Source organism: Canis lupus, chromosome 6 (genome assembly GCF_003254725.2).
Source record: "Canis lupus dingo isolate Sandy chromosome 6, ASM325472v2, whole genome shotgun sequence".
NCBI classification, from domain to species: domain Eukaryota; kingdom Metazoa; phylum Chordata; class Mammalia; order Carnivora; family Canidae; genus Canis; species Canis lupus.
Genome location: NC_064248.1, coordinates 39,688,745 through 39,705,018, shown reverse-complemented (window position 1 = coordinate 39,705,018; position 16,274 = coordinate 39,688,745). Strand labels below are relative to the sequence as shown.

At 56.0% G+C, this 16,274-nt stretch overlaps 1 long non-coding RNA gene across 1 annotated transcript; it reads left to right on the top strand.

Annotated features, from left to right (window-relative positions):
- Positions 1–7,276: 7,276 nt before the first annotated feature.
- LOC112640601 (uncharacterized) lies at positions 7,277–12,476 on the top strand. Its single transcript, XR_007411323.1, has 4 exons — positions 7,277–7,435; positions 10,242–10,388; positions 10,860–11,149; positions 11,248–12,476. It is a non-coding gene; the product is annotated as an uncharacterized LOC112640601 (long non-coding RNA).
- Positions 12,477–16,274: the final 3,798 nt, after the last annotated feature.

Sequence of the window (16,274 nt, the reverse complement as noted above, 5' to 3'; positions counted from 1 at the left end):
CTCTCTTACCTGCCTGGGCAGAGGTGTGCTCACATGGCTGGGATGTTTATCATTTGGAACTCACAGGTATGCATAGTCATGCCCATATTTTCACGGAGATACAGAAAAATGTGGTTTCTCTATTTTGGGTAGCTCCTTTTAAGTTATGCTGGTGTTTCAGGGAGAGACACTTTAGAATGTCAGAAATTTAAAATGCAAAGTGCTGTAATGTGGCTCTTCGAGTCTCGTGTGCTGAGAGCATGTCTGTTGAGGGTTATGTGCACCCTGCTTTTGTGGAAATGAGTCCAAACTGTGTATTTATCATAGGCAGAGAACTGAAAAAACGTAGAGCCCACTGTGCAGGGAGTAGAGCTGGTGGCACAGCCTTCAAGTGGTAGAAGGCATCTTTTGTGTTTGGTATTTGTCGCTATTTTAAGCATAATGGTGACATCTGGTATCGCTACGTACTGTCTGTCTGAAGCATAAAGCATTTTTCCCTTTGCATGAGGGTGAAGTGTTTTTATTTTTTTAAGATTTTATTTATTTGAGAGAGAGAATGAGTGAGAGAGAGAGAGCATAAGCAGGGGAGGGGCAGAGAGAGAGGGAGAAGCAGACTTCTTGCTGAGCAGGGAGCTGGATGCAGGAATCAATCCCAGGACCCTAAGATCATGACCCGATCCGAAGGCAGATACTTAACCAGCTAAGCCATCTAGGAGCCCCGAAGTTAGGTTCTTAAACACTTTCCAAGGATTTCAGGTTACAGTGGGCTTCTGTTTGGATGGTTTGGTTAGTGACATTACTCTGGTTCAGGATGTCAGCCTAGCCTCTGGGTTGTTGCTTATACAAGTTCTATGATAATTGAGATTTATTTCTTCCTGGAGAAAATAAAATATACTGATGATAAAGTCCTTTGATGGAAGATCCTTAACAAAGGAACACCCAGGAGAACATCAGAAGACTGAGGCGGCCCCTCCTGCCTGTTTCTAGGATTGACCAAAGGCTGCTGTGCCTGGCACAGCCTGTCATTCTCCAGGGCAGGCTGTGCTAGAGGGTTCTGCGAGCCTTACCCCAAGTGTTGGGGGACCCACCTGCACCCAGGCCCTGCCCAGAACCCTGTACATTCAGGGGCTCGATAAAGATGAGCAGAAACAACTACCACCCATTTTAACAAATGCACCAAGGGCTTAACAGACATTTCCTCAAATAAGTTACACAGATGGCCAGCAGGCCGGTGAAAGGATGCCTAGCCAGCTGTAGATCAGTACTACCCTGAGGCACCACCTCACACCCACCACGGTGATTATAACAAAACGAAATGCAAAATAACAAGTGTCGGTAAGGAGGTAGATGGACTGGAGTGCTCAGCACACACTCCTGGGTATACACCCCAGGGAAATGAGAACAGGGGCTCGAACAGATCCTTCTACATCGGGTTTGGTCTATTCATAGTAGCCAAAAGGTGGAAACAACAATGTCTACAGGTAGATGGATAAGCAAAGTGTGGTCTGTCCACTGGTGGAATATTATTTGCCTGTAGAAAGAGATGATGCGCTGGTCCACACCACAACGTGGGGAACCTTGAGAACATTATGCCCAATGAGATGATCCAAACACAGAGGGCCACGTATCGTAGTTGTGCACTGATGGGAGACACTCAGAACAGGCAAATCTGTGGAGAGGAAAGATCAGTGACTGCCAGGGTCTGGGGAGGGGGTCAGGAGAGACCACTGAACGCAGGTGGTTTCATTTTGGGGTGACGGGGAAGTCTGACCCTAGATACTGTGATGGTTGCATGGCAGGAAAGAGCAAAACTACCTGGCTGTGTGTCGGGGAGCGGGGGGAGGGGGGGGGGTGCGGGGGGGGGGGAGGGGCTGAGGGGCAGGGTTGAGGACAGCCTTTCTCTTTTCGCCCTTCCTGCTCCTTCTCAGGGTCTCAGAGAGGCTCGGAGGAACCACCCCCTCTCCCCGGGACAGGAGTAGGCTGGGAGGCGGGAACATGAGCCTGGCTTCATTTTCAGGAAGGCAGTGGTCAGGAGCCACATCATGGCCCAGAGGCTTCGCACACGGCCTGTCCCAGGGGGGGCTATGCTGGAGGGAGCTTCACGTGGTGTCAGAGCCCATCCCAGCAGAGTCCCTGGAGAATTCCAAATTTTAGTCACATTACATTTTCATTAAGAGCTTTCAACTGGAGAAAATGATGGATTAGATTTTATTGTTGGAAAGATGCCAGGTAAAATTAGATGCGTCTTGGTTCCCCACCACCCACCCCTCACCTGTCTGTTCTTATCTGAGATCTTTACTGTTATCTCTTGGTTCCTGGGTGGTAGGTGCCCAGGGGTAGATTCACGAAGACAGGGATGCACTGTGGCTTCCTCGAGGTTCCCTGTTTATTTTTTTTTTAATTTTTATTTATTTATGATAGTCACACAGAGAGAGAGAGAGAGGCAGAGACATAGGCAGAAGGAGAAGCAGGCTCCATGCACCGGGAGCCCGACGTGGGATTCGATCCCGGGTCTCCAGGATCGCGCCCTGGGCCAAAGGCAGGCGCCAAACCGCTGCGCCACCCAGGGATCCCGAGGTTCCCTGTTTAAAACATTTTTATTTATTTTATTTATTTATTTTTAAAAATATTTTATTTATTTATTCATGAGAGACACAGAGAGAGAGAGGCAGAGACACAGGCCGAGGGAGAAGCAGGCTCCCTACAGGGAGCCCGATATGGACTTGATTCCGGGTGTCCAGGGTCAGGCCCTGAGCCCCACAGGCGTCCCATCGAGCCTCCCTGCTTTAGTTTCAAATGCGATTCTGCATCTGCTCCATCCGATCCGGAACAGCTTGGTCCTTGGGCTCTGCGTTGGGTGTGCGTGTGTGTGGTTTCTCTCTTCTCGTCAGTAAAGCTTGCTAGAAGTTTATAGCTGCAAACTGATGAGAGTATTCTCCTCACAAAGAAGTTCATCTGGTTCCTCACGTCTTGTGTCTTCTCTCCAAGTCCTTGCTCTTGGCAAAGCTAACCTGCTGTCTCATCCACCTAAATAGAACTGGGTTTGTCTCCCAACAGCCACTTTTTAGCAAAACCAGGTTCTGATAGTCTGCTATCATCTGTTACCATGCGTGGACAGCGAATTTTAAGAACAGCGATTGTTTCTTGCCTGCAGGAAAGGAAAGATTATTCTGCACGGAAACTAGGATGTCGCGCCGTCCAGCGGAGCTGATAGCTCATGGTCGGAAAACATCCGGGGATAGACCACTGAGGTGGTCACGGGTTGCAGATGCGCTGGCCCCCGGGGGTTGGTTTCTTATTAAATTCTTTGTGGAATTCAGCAGAGGCCTTGAGTGCATTTTGGACAGCCTCAGCCTACACGTCCCCAGACTTAAATTGAGCACGTGGGAGAGGGCATTACAGGGCGTGGGGGCGGGGAGCCGCCTGTGGCAGAACAGCCTGGGCACCGAATGCAGCTGGCGACAGTCGCCTTCCCCCGGGTGCCTGACGCAGTCGGTCCCCGCGAGTGTGGCGGGAGCCTGTGGTCAGGGTCACGCCGTGGTCAGAGGGCCAGTCATCCACAAAGTGGCTTTCCCAGGGATGAAACCCTCCTCCGTCTCTCTGGGCCTCTTCTTTCTGTGGTGCCAGCTCGGCCTTACAGACACACATTACAACTCCCTGGAAGGGATTTCCTTCCACTCCTCCCCTGATTTTTACTGCTGCCCCAACGGTCTCCCTGGGCAGCTGAAAGCAGTTCAATGGACAGTTTTATTGGTTTCCTGATGCCATCTCAAGACGACATTACCTAAATCCCTTGGAACATTTTTGGGACTGTGGATTCAGAGGACCTGGAGGAGACCCAGGGGGAGAGGGGCCTGGAACAGGGAACTCGGCAGGTGAGATATGGCCCTCTTACTGCGTCTTGGGCTCTGGACCAGAGCCGAGAGCCAACGTCCAGTTACGGTGGCCATTCTAGCAGCCATTCTGCTGCCCACTGGGCTGGGGGTGGCCACAGTGGTTTTGTTCATTGTTTGTCACTGGGTGACAAGGAGATGGGCTGCACACTGTGGTGCTGCTGGACACCGTGGCCACTGTGCCCTGGGAGTGTGGCTGGCCTGGAGTGAGGTCCTTTGAGTGTGAAACACTGCTAACAGGAAGACTTAGCACAGGTAACGAGACAGCGGATTAGTAACTTCCTATCCTCATTACTGGTGAAGTGGCAATGGTTTAGATAGGTCTGGTTAAATCTATCATTAATTTTATTTCCTTTTACTTTTCAAATATGGGCAGTTACTAGGAAACTTAAAATTGAAAGGTACTGGTTTAGCTCAGTTGGAGGAGTATGTGGCTCTTGAGGGGTTCTGAGGGCCAGCTGCTTGTTGGGCATAGAGATTACTTTTTTTTTTTAAGATTTTATTTATTTATTCACGAGAGACAGAGAGAGAGGCAGAGACACAGGCAGAGGGAGAAGCTCCCCTGCAGGGAGCCAGATGCGGGACTCGATCCCAGGACCCTGAGATGATGACTTGAGCCAAAGGCAGACTTAACCACTGAGCCACCTAGGCATCCCCGGCATAGAGATTACTTAAATAAAATCTTTAAAAAAAAAAGTTGAATCTGTAGCTCATATGATACTTCTTTTGGAGGAAGCCAGGCCACAGGCCACCTTCTTGGGACAGGTGTACATGCATACACACACACCATCACACAGACACACCCGCAGACACGCACACACACATATCTGTATGTGCATGCAGACAGGAATGGAACAGTGCACGGTGTATGCACGCACACACACATCCTCTCAGGACAGGCTGGTTTCCAGCTGACCCCTGGGCAGTGGGGCCCTGTAGGCTGCTGGAGGGGCAGGGAAGTGATGTTCCCTGTCCTGACGTCTGTATCAGTCACATGTCCTGAGAATGCTGTCCCCGCAGGGTGTTAAATCTCTGTGGGAGCTTCGGACAGTGCCTGCAGAATGGATGTCAGACATACCAGCCCCTCTCCACCCCCAACTGTCCCTGCTGCCACTTTTCCAGGATTCAAGATGAATTGCTTCTTTACAGTTTCTTTTCTTTTTTTAAAAATGAGATGAAATGCACATAAAATTAACCACTTAAAATTCAGCAATTCAGTGGCATTTAGCACATTGGCAGTGTCGTGCAACCACCACCTCCATCTAGCTCCAGAACCTTCCCATCACCCGCCCCACAAGAGACTCCGAACCCAGCAGTGGTTTCTGTGTGTCTGTGGACTTGTGTGCTCTGGGTGTCTCACGTGAGCGGAGTCCTGTGTGCGGGTGGTGTGCTGTATTCACTCCACTGTGGGTGGACGCGTGGCTGGCCTCCGCCTTTTGTGGTCATGCTGCTGTGATGCGGGGCTGAGTCTGAGCACCCACCTCTACTTTTGCAGGGTCTGTGCCAAGGGTGAGGTGAGGCCACCCTTCAGGAAGGACTCTGAGTCCTCTGGCACAGCCCCTTCGGTCGCTTGGAAAAATCCCTGTGTTGTTTCCAGACCCGAGTGTGCTGCATCCCACCTGAGGTCCTTGCGGTGCTGGCAGTCCCCCGCTCGCCCCCATGTCCAGCTAGCCTCTCGGAGCTGCCCCCAGGCTTCGGGCCCTGGAGCAGCCAGTTTGGTTCATTGTGCTGAGATGCACACGACAGGCATCAGGGAACGGAGGCTGACCATTTGCTCGAGTCTTGGCTGAAAGAGGCTTGTATACGAGTGTATTTAAACACCAAGATTTTTATGGTAAGATGGGTCCAGAACTCATTTCTCAGGCCCCTGCAGGGGGGCGGGGGGCTTGTCGGGACTTGGACCCCTGAGGCCCCTGAGGCCTGTGTTTCCACCTGAAGTGGCTGGTGACTCCCAACCCCCACCCCCCGTCCCCCGGGCTCACCTGAGGCAGGTGTAAGTGGGGGCCTGTGGGCACATCTGTGTTGGGCCACCTTGGGCTCATCCTCTTGGCCCCTTACGTGGGTGGTGATCATGTTGGGGGTTGAATGGGTGTGCCGTTGGGGGGGAGGGAAGGCCGGAGGCCACACAGCCGTGCAGTGTGGTCTGAGTCGAGGAAGTGCGGGAGGGCTTCGTGGAATCAGGTGGAGGAGGGCAGGGACAGCGCGCTGCCTGGCCGCCGGGGACAGGGCCGCTCAGCCTTGCAGAGGGGCCACCGGCGTCTTCATCCAGCTAACATTCACGTGGCACAAAATGACGGCTCTAAGGGGAATAGCTTAGTGGCTTTTGGGGTGTTCACCACCCACACCACCTCTGTAGGCCCACAACACGTCGCCATCCCCAAATGGAACTCCGTATTGCTTGGCACTGCATCCCGCGCCCGTGGCGCGCACTGTCCACCTCCTGTGTCTGTGGATTTGACTCGTCCAGGGACCTCCCTGAGAGGAGCCACAGCATTTTCCCGTGATGGCTTCTTGCCCCAAGCAGGACCTCCACGTTGGAGCTCATGTCAGAATTTCCTTCCTTTTTGAGGCTGGGTGGTATTCCATCCTGTGGATGGTCCACGTCCTGTTCACCCGTCCTCTGTGGGTGGACATTTGTGCACAAGTTGTCACGTGGACAGGAGTGGATGCTGTGCCCGGGCGCCCGCCCAAGGGTGGGACTGCGGCCACGGGGCACTTTAGTGAGGGTGAGGGCCTGTGGGGGGTGTGTGGTTCCCAGGGTCTTGTCCTGGGAGCCCCTCTGTAGGACAAGGGTGGTCTGCCCTCCAGGAGGCCAGGAGGCTGCGGGGGAGCCGGCGCCTGCTGTCCACGAGCTGCCAGAACGCATGTCTGTGCACAGGCTCGTGGGGGCGCAGCCCTCCACTTACAGATTAAAAGAGGTGTTCGTGTACTCGGCTTTCAAAACAGCATGAGGTTTGTCAGAAGGTGTCCGTGGGATAATAAAGAGTAGACTGCTGGTCTTCGTGCCCCCAACGCTGGCACCCGTGGAGGGTGAGTGTCTTCTGTGTGCTGCTGAGGTGGGCGCTACTGATCAGAGGGCTGGACCTTTTGGTCCCAACCCCTGACTTCAGTGGAGGAGCAAAGCGATGAGGATTAATCTCCAACCGCCATCAACTTAATCAATCCGCTTCTGTAGCAAGATGCCATAAAAACCCCTCAAGTCCTGGGTTTGGGAGCCTCCAGGCAGGTGAACACATAGAGGTGCGGGGGCGGGGGGTGAGTTCCTGGGAGGCTACTGGGCAGGAGGGGGCGCTACTCTGCAGGGCCTGGAAGCTTGTGCCCCTTCCCCACCCCTCACCCTGTGGGTCTCTTCCATCTGCTGTTCCTTTTTTTTTTTTTTTTTAATTTTATTTATTCGTAGAGAGAGAGAGAGAGAAGCAGAGACACAAGCAGAGGGAGAAGCAGGCTCCATGCAGGGAGCCCGATGTGGGACTCGATCCAGGTCTCCAGGATCACACCCCAGGCTGCAGGTGGCGCCAAACCGCTGAGCCACCCGGGCTGCCCCCATCCGCTGTTCCTGAGTCGTATCCTTTACAAGCATACCCCAAACTTTGAAGCCAGTTGGGGCCCCAGTGTGGGTAACCTGCGGACCCGGTACTGTGGCTCCTGAAGTGGAGGATGTCTCTGGGTCCCTGCAGCCAGCGGTGAGTGTCTGAACTGAGTTCACTTGCAGGACCCGAGGCGGGGTGTCCAGAGAGCCGGAGAGTCCGTCAATGTCAGGAAAAAGCCGCGTGGGAAGTGTCGCGGCCGCCTTTCTGACGTGGGGGCATTCTTGGGTGGGAGGAGGAGGAGGTGTGGGGCCTCTTGTGCAACGGGCCGGTCCTGAGTGCACGGCCTCACCGCTCCTGATCCGCCTCTCATCCCCGTGTCACCAGGGGCCTGACGGTGCTGGATGTCCCCGTGCCCAAGCCTGTGGCCCGGCCGCCCTGTTGCCTCCTGTGCCCTGTGCGTGGGGCCCAGTCTCCGCCTGCGGGTGTAAGGGCCTCTCACCCGTGGACGGGAGCGTGTGGGGGACGCTGTGCAGCCCGTACCGTGTGGGTGGCAGGCCCGCCTTGGCGAACTTGGGCTCAAGTGGGAAGTTACACGCATGCACCTGTGCTAGGCCCGCAGGTCTGGCTGTGCCCCCACCCCGTGCACGCGAGGGCAGGGCGTCACCTGCAAGCCTGGCCCCGGCCCCCGGGCTGAGGGGCCCCAGGAGCCTCCGCCTGGGCTCCCAGCGCTGCTGACTCCGCGTTTCAGATAAGCAGGAAATTCCTGAGAGGAAAACTACAAGCTTTATGTTTATTTAATTCCAGCCATTCTGTGGTTTTTGGAGATGGCCTTTAAAGATTTGCTTTTGATTTTTATCTCTAAGAGAATGCAGAAAAGTCCCCGGTCGGTTGGGCTCCAGAGAAAATACACACAAAGAAAAGAAGCGAGTGTGGATCTCGCCAGGCGGCTCTGGGGTGAGGGCAGGATGGGGCTGGGGCACGTCCCCTCAGAGCGGCGGCCTGGCTGCGCCCGCACATGTGGGCCCCAGAGCCACGTTCCCTCATCAGCTCGGGCCACAGTGCCGGAGGACGGGCTTTGGGGAGGCCTCCCCTCGTGGCGGCCGGCTTCCTTGTCCACCCCTCGGGCCGCAGGGAGGGGCCGGGGCTCGGGGCTCCTGTCGGGTGCCGTCGGACACACGCTGTGCCCGGTGCCCATCTTAGCTGGTGGAGTGGAGGGTGTGCTGCGGGCGAGGGGGAGCGGCAGTGTCCGTCCGGAGCCCCCCGCGGCCGAGCACCCTGGGCGGGTTATCCGCCAGAGCCGCGCAGGCTGGCGCACCTGCTGCCACATGCAGATCTCTCCGAGGGCAAGGCTGTTGCCCGGAGCAGGGAAGTCACTGGGGGGCCTTTCCTCTGGGTCAGGACCCTCACCTGGAACCTCAGGTCATCAGTCCAGGCCTTTTGGGAAGGGGATTAGCTATTGAACACCCACGAGCCACCACGGGGCGGGGGCCTGTGCGAGCTGGGGTGCAGCATGGGGTGGGCTCTCAGGGAACAGGTCGACACGCGTGCATGAGCTGGACTGCCTGGTGGGTCCCCCAGCTTGAGTCTGTCCGACAGCACCTCGCTATAGGTGGCAGGGGCGCGTCCCCTGAGGAGGGCCTGCTTCCCATGTGCGGCTGTCAGCAGGCAGTCCTCCAGGCCCGTCTCCCTCGCAGCCCGGGAACTGTCAGTGCCCTGTTTCTTGTCAAACTCTTCATTGATTCATGTGATTTCCTCTTGTTTTCACGGTTCCGCTGCTGGGGCCGCGACCGGTGGGAGCCTGTATGGGGCCGGTGCTCGGTGTCCTTCCTTGCCTTCGGGGACACAGGTGCTGAGACCCTCTGCCCCTGCCCTCTGTCCTGGTGTCTCTGGCGGATGCAGGATTGAGAATGACTGGGCGCACACCCGCACGCGGGCGCGTCCGTACCACCACTCACATCGGAGCCGTGAGTTTGCTGATGCGCCAGATCCACTGTGTCCCTGGGCTCCTTCGGGTTTTTTGTCTGAGCCTGTGGTTCCTGTCTCCCCCGCACGAATCCACACGCCGTGCCTGTGGGGGTGCTAGTCCCCAGGGAGGAGCCTGCCTCATCCCATCCCTCCCTGCTCTGGGCAGGGCTCATTCTGGGCAGGGCACAACCGAGCCACCTGGCCTCTGCTCAGGGCCAGCAGGGAGACGGAAGGGACCCCAGCTCCACCACCACCTCTAGGTACGGGCGCATCCACCCCATGTCCCCTCAGGGTGGATGCTGGGGACACTGACTGTCCTCTTGGAGTCAGGTCATGCATGTGAAGGTGCAGTGGTGCCTGGTGAGCCTTGCGGCTGGGGCACGCGTGTGCGTGTGCTCACGGGTGTGGCACGTGTGCGCGTGTAGGGAGCAGAAGCAGCGGTCTGCTGGGCACCTGTGAGATCCTCAGGCTGACACGGCTCCTCCAGCTCCAGTGCGGCCACGGGAATGCCTGCCACTGTGCTTGTCCCTGTCCTCTCTGGAGGTCACCAGACCTCCTCCCGGCCCCCAGTGCTGCTGCAGGTGGCAGATCCACATCTGTAGCGTCTCTGAGCTTTCCAGGGCCTCCCGCATGTTCTGATTAGCATGGGGAAGAATCCACATTTGCACCGAATGAGCCAGAGGTGGTTTCTAGCTACAGCAGGTGGGAGCCATTCAGCATCCTGTAACAGGGATGGGGACAGAGGATGGAGGAGGGGTGTCCCCGGCCCGTGGCATGTTCTGGATGCTGGGCCCACCTTGGACTCAGGCACTTCTGTTTGTTTTCATGGTCTTATTACTTTCCTAGGGCTTCCTTAACAAAGCCACCAACTCAGGGCTCAAACTGAGGTGTCACAGGGCCGTGCTACTTCTGGGCACAGCCTCTCCCAGCCTCTGGTGGTGCTGGCGTTCCTTGGCGTCCCTTGGATGGTGGATGCATCACCCCATCTCTGACTCCGGGGTCACATGGCATCTCTCCTCTGGTAAGGACACTCTTGTTGGGGTCAGACTCACTGACTCCAGGTAACCGACCTCCCTCTTATCAATCACACCTGCAATGGCCCTATTTCCAGATAAGGCCTCATTCTCTGATCCTGGGGTTCAGGACTGAGGCATATCAGTTTGTGGGACAGTTCAATCTACTGCAGGGTCCCAGCTGTACCCTCTTGTATTTGACAGTATTGAAAACCATTTATAGTTTTAAGAATAATTTTTAGAGGGGAAACCCTGGGTGGTACAGCGGTTTAGCGCCTGCCTTTGGCCCGGGGCGCAATCCTGGGGACCCGGGATCGAGTCCCGCGTCGGGCTCCCGGTGTATGGAGCCTGCTTCTCCCTCTCCTGTGTCTCTGCCTCTCTCTCTCTCTGTGTGACTATCATAAATAAATAAAAATTTAAAAAATTTAAATAATAATTTTTAGAGACATGCACAGAAACATGGCTTTTCCTAACCTCAGGGCTCACGAGGCTGGGCATCCCCAGGACACTGTGCGTGCAGAGGCCTGTGCACACAGGTTTGCTCTCCACATGCACCATCTGCTCCCCTCTTTCACCCCTTGGGGATCGCTCAGCATCTGTTGTGTCTGGAGCTGCCTGGCTCTCCGTCGTGGGCGTCGCTTCTCAGCGGTCAGGTGACTTTCAGGACGTGATCACCAAGGCCAGAAAGAGCAAAGCTTGTTGTCACAGAAGTCACTCTCACAGACCAAGCATGACATCAGTTCCTGCCAGGGAAGCACCTGGTCCCAGGGTGGGCATTTGTAATTAAATTCTTTTTATTTTGAAATAATCTCATGTTTAGAGAAAAGTTGCAGAAACAATACGATTCCCTGTGTTCTTTTCTGCCAGGTTGCCCAACCGTGAACATTTTACCATGTTTGCTTCAGACCTAAAGCTGCAGAGCGGACTCTTTCAGGGCGTGTTCTCGAAAACCAGGGTCTTGTGCTGCACCTGTGGGGGGCTGTTAGTGCTGACACAGTGAGGTACCTCCTCTACTCTGCAATCTGTTACCTGGCCCGATAATGACCCTGCACACTGCTCCCTCGGGTCACTGCCGGGCATTTTACCATCTCGGTGTCCATTGATGGGGTTTCTCGGCCATTCCATCCTCCCACTGGGGATTTTGTGCGGATATGAGGACTCTTGGCTTCTGTGCGTTGTATTTAGCCTTACCGAGGTCCTTTATTATTTGAGTCTGTGATCTCCCTGTCGATGGTCTGGGGCTGTGCGTGCTGCCTGTTTGGGAGGCACGACGTGAGGCTGGGTTTGAGTGTAGAGAAGATGAAATGAAATGCTCACTCCTCAGCCATGTGTACCCCATTTCCAGTGCTTAGTGGCCACAGGTGCTGGGCTGGTTGCGGATGCTGAGGATGTGGAACATCCCATCATCACGAAAAGTCTCCACGGGATTTCCAGGTACAAAAGTGTACCTTTGCAAATGGAGTCAGCCCCTGTGGGCTCCATTCTTGTAGCCCCAATGCGCTCCCCAGTTGGACCGTAGTGGTTGAGGCCTCTGGTGCCGGTTTCATGGGCAGTGGGGGGAGCAGGCATGGCTGCCATCCTGCCCCCGAGGACGTCCACATCTGCTTCTTCAGTTAGGCATAGGTGTACCAAAAGGCATATCCATGTCACTGTGCCAAGAAAGCAGCAATCAATTCCTACTGTCTTTACTCTTTCCGTTTTATTATTATTTGTTAAGATTTATTTATTGATTGTTTCCTGAGAGACCCAGAGAGTGAGGCAGAGACACAGGAGGGAGATGCAGGTTCCACGCAGGGAGCCCGATGAGGGACTCGATCCCGGGACCCTGGGGTCATGGCCTGGGCTGAAGTCAGCCACGACCGCTGGACCACCAGGCGTCCCACTGTTTCCGTGTTCATCAGGAGTGGGCGTCATTCTGCCCGAGGTCCCTGTGCACCTCTGGGGAGAAGCCGCCGTCTCTCCTGGAAGGTCACTGTAGCATCCCTGGGTTTCCCAGTGGAGAAGCAGCCGGGGTGCCTGGGAGCTGGTCCGCGGGGTCCGGTGCCCTCCTCCCGTGCATGGGCTCCGTCTGCGGGCCTCCCGGGGGTGGCCGGAGGTGGGCGGCCCTGCCCCGCTCGCTGTCCAGCGCGTCCCGTCGGGAGGCTCTGCGGCTCCCCGGGGCCTCGGCCGCTTGTGGGGGCGGCTCCTGGTGGGGCGTCTCCGGGGGGTGTCTCCTGGGGCGGGTGTCTCCGGGGACGCGGCTCCTGGGGGGCGGCCTCCTTCTCCCGTGCAGCCGTCGGTTCGGCCACGTCACCTGGGCGTTCACACTGACAACATCCTCGGAAGGCGGCACGACGACCGGAGCCCTGCCTCGCCCTGCCCGTCGGCTCCGGGAGGGGCCGCGCCCACCGCCGCCTGCAGGGCTGTCCTGCCTTGGCGGCCGCGGGAGCCCAGCGGGGCTCGCTGGCTGTGGGCTGGGCGCCGCGTGTGCGGCCCGGGGAGGGGGGCCACGGGAGCTGGGGGAGGCGCTGGTGCGCAGGCGCGGCCGCCCCGGGTCGGACCGGGACAGGCGGGGGGGGGAGGGGGGGGGGGACGTGCCGCGCGGGTTCGGTCCGCCCCGAGGGCTGGGGGCGGGCGGGGGGGGCGCGCCCGGGGGCTGGCCGGGCCGGGTGGGTGTGCTGGGGGCCGGGCCGGGTGCGGAGGCTGGGCGGGGTGAGCCGGGCGGCCCAGGTGGGTGCGGCGGTCCCCAGGGACCCCGTGGGGGCCGCAGGGCGGTGGTTGCGCTGGGCCTCGTCCTCTTCCCGTCTTGGAGCCGCTCGACGGGCACAGACCCCGGGCACCCGGGTCCCTGTTGCCGTGAGTGGTACGGCCCTGGGTGGGCCCTGGGTCCTGGCTGCGTGCACCGCCTCCCGCACCCCGGGAGGGCGCGCCCCGGCTTCAGGGCGGACGATGTGTGAGTCATGGTTGGAAACAGAGGCGCGACCCGGCAGGTTCCTCCGCCCGCTGAGCCCACCAGGAGATGCAGCAGGAAGACAAGCTGTGTGGTTTTCCATGTTTTTGCGCTTTGTCTTTTCTCAGCATCAAAAGCTAAGTGGCACCTTGAAAATGCACTTGTGTGGGGACCGAGGGCCAGGTTGTCCCCGCCCAGAATGCTGCGGTTGCGGTTTGAGGACCGGGGCTGCTCTGGCCCCACTAACTGGACACGATATGTCCATGGCTTTTGCTTAGAGTCAGATGTAATTCCTCTGCCTTTCCCGGGCTTCCCAAAATTCTCACCCTAACACAGACTATTTTGATGATTAAAAACAAAGGAGGACCCCACACCAAAAAAACCTGAACCAAACAAGCCGACTACAAATAAGGAAATGAATAAATATGTTCAAAGCAAAGCCTGTGGAGATGACTTAGAGTTGGTAGGGTGTTTTTTTTTCTTTCCATTTTTTAAAATTGGAGTTCGATTTGCCAACATATAGTCTAATAGTCGGTGCTCATCCCATCAGGTGCCCTCAGCCCGTGACCCAGTCACCCCACCCCCACCCACCTCCCCTTCCACGACCCCTTGTTCGTTTCCTAGAGTTCAGAGTCTCCTGTGGTTTGTCTCCCTCTCTAATTTTTCCCACTCAGTTCCCCTCCTTCCCTTATAACCCCTTTCGCTATTTCTTGTATTCCCCGTATGAGTGAGACCATGTGATGATGGTCCTTCTCTGACTGACTTCACTCAGCATAATCCCCTCCAGTTCCATCCGAGTTTGTAGGTTTAAAGCATGTTGCCAGCTTTCTTGAAGCGGCAGCCCCAAGGGGAGATGCCACCAGTGGCAAGCACCCTGGTATTTGAAGCAGTGTCTGGAGACTCTCGGACAAGATGCTAACAGCTGTCACTGCTGGCTCTGGTTGTACGACCTGGCCCCAGAGGTGACAGGTTACTTTGGGGGCAGAGGTGGGGATGTCTGTGGGGACTTGAACACGATCCTCCAAGACACTGAACAAGTAGAGCAAAGGTAAGCAAAGCTACAGAAAATTAGAATATTGTTGGTAATAAAGTGAATTTTACTTGCATTTATGAATATTTATAATTTTTTTTCAATTTTTATTTATTTATGATAGTCACACAGAGAGAGAGGCAGAGACACAGGCAGAGGGAGAAGCAGGCTCCATGCACCGGGAGCCTGACATGGGATTCGATCCCGGGTCTCCAGGATCGCGCCCTGGGCCAAAGGCAGGCGCCAAACCGCTGCGCCACTCAGGGATCCTTGAATATTTATAATTTAGAAATAGGTATTTATGAGTACACATGTTGTTATTAGGTTGTTATTTCAGGGATTCAATAATGTAATTTCATATCCGAAAATCCGTTCAATTTATTTATGAGTTAATGCTGAAAAAGTATTTAACTTTCAACTCTTCATGATAAAAAGCATTCAGGAATTAGGAATGGCATGTCATGTCTAACTTGAGAGCATGTAGCAGAAATGCCCACGTAACGTGTCGGGGAGGACATCCTGATCTTTCTGCTATAAAGTTACGAAGCAGCAGCTCCTGTGAGTCTCTGTGAGTCCTGGAGGCTGCGTCACTGTCAACATGAAGAAGGTCACAAGGGGATAAGTTAAAACCATATACCAACATGTTACTTGGCGAGATGCATAAATTAATCCCTAGAAAGACATAAACCACCAGAACTGCTTCCAGAAGAAATAGACACTCTGAATACATTTGTAAGAAACACAGAGACTAAACTCATACTTTAACAACTTCCCACAGAGGAAAGCCCAGGCCCAGGTGGCTCCACTGTGATCCTGCTGAGTGTTTAAGGCTGTCAGCCTGAGCTGGGAGCAGCAGGAGGACCCAGCGCAGGCCCCGGCTCTGACTTCTGTGCTGCCTGCAGGCCTGGGTGCCAGTCCCTGGTGAGGCCACGCCCGGAGCCTGTCAGTCCTATGAGGGAGGGGCAAAGCCTGGTAAATTCTCGTTTTTCCCAGAGACGAGAGTTACCACAAGGCATCACAGTGTGTGTCGGTGGACTCATGGGGAGGCAGCTTGGCCTAGACCCTTTCAGCCACAAAGCAGCAAGGCAGGCAGCAGCCTCCCGCCCCTCCAGCCGTCACTGATGGTCCCTACAAGTCCTGCTGATGTGGATTCATCCCTCTGGGGCCCCTCAGGCTGAGAGCTGCCAGGAGGGCAGAGGTGGGCATGCCTCAGCCGGGCTGACACTGGACCAGGGTGTTAGCAAACTCGGGGTGGGGAGGCCCGCCAGGGGATCTTTGAGTGCAGAAACAGAGGTCAGAGGCTCTTCCCCTCCAATCCTGTGTGAGCACCCCGCGTGGGCTGTCAAGAATGCTGGGGTGTGGGAGCGGGGTTGCCAGGGACTGGCCTGGGAGGTGCATATCGGGCTGCGTGAATGTGCCGAGGCTGGTGGTGCCTTGCTGCGGCAGGCTGGGTTCACAGGTCGTTGTGGGCCAGAGATGTGTCCCCAGAACCTCTGAGCACAACCTTGTTTGGGAATGGGATTTTTGCAGATGTAGTTAAGTCGTGGGTGAGGGGCTGGGCTGTGTCGGATCCTCAGGGGCTTAGAGGTACCTGGGCCGTGGCTTACGTACTGATGGGGAGACTGAAGCCACAGACACGCTGAGGTCCCCAACTCTTCTGGTGGTGAAACCATCAAATTGTGATCACAAGATGCACACATCTTACTACAATTTGTGGGTTCTGACGAAGGGCCTATCAGTAACCTGTGCCCCACCCCATCGCCCTGCAAGCCCCTCATGCTTTTGCCAGTCTGTCCATCCAGAGGGGTCCCACCTGTCCTGAAACTGCACAAGTGGCATCAGTCAGTACACGGCCTCATTGATCTGGTTTCTTTCACTCACTGTAATGCCCCCTTTGTCCCCTCCCTGCCCGCTCGCGCCTGGAGGGCAGTGGCA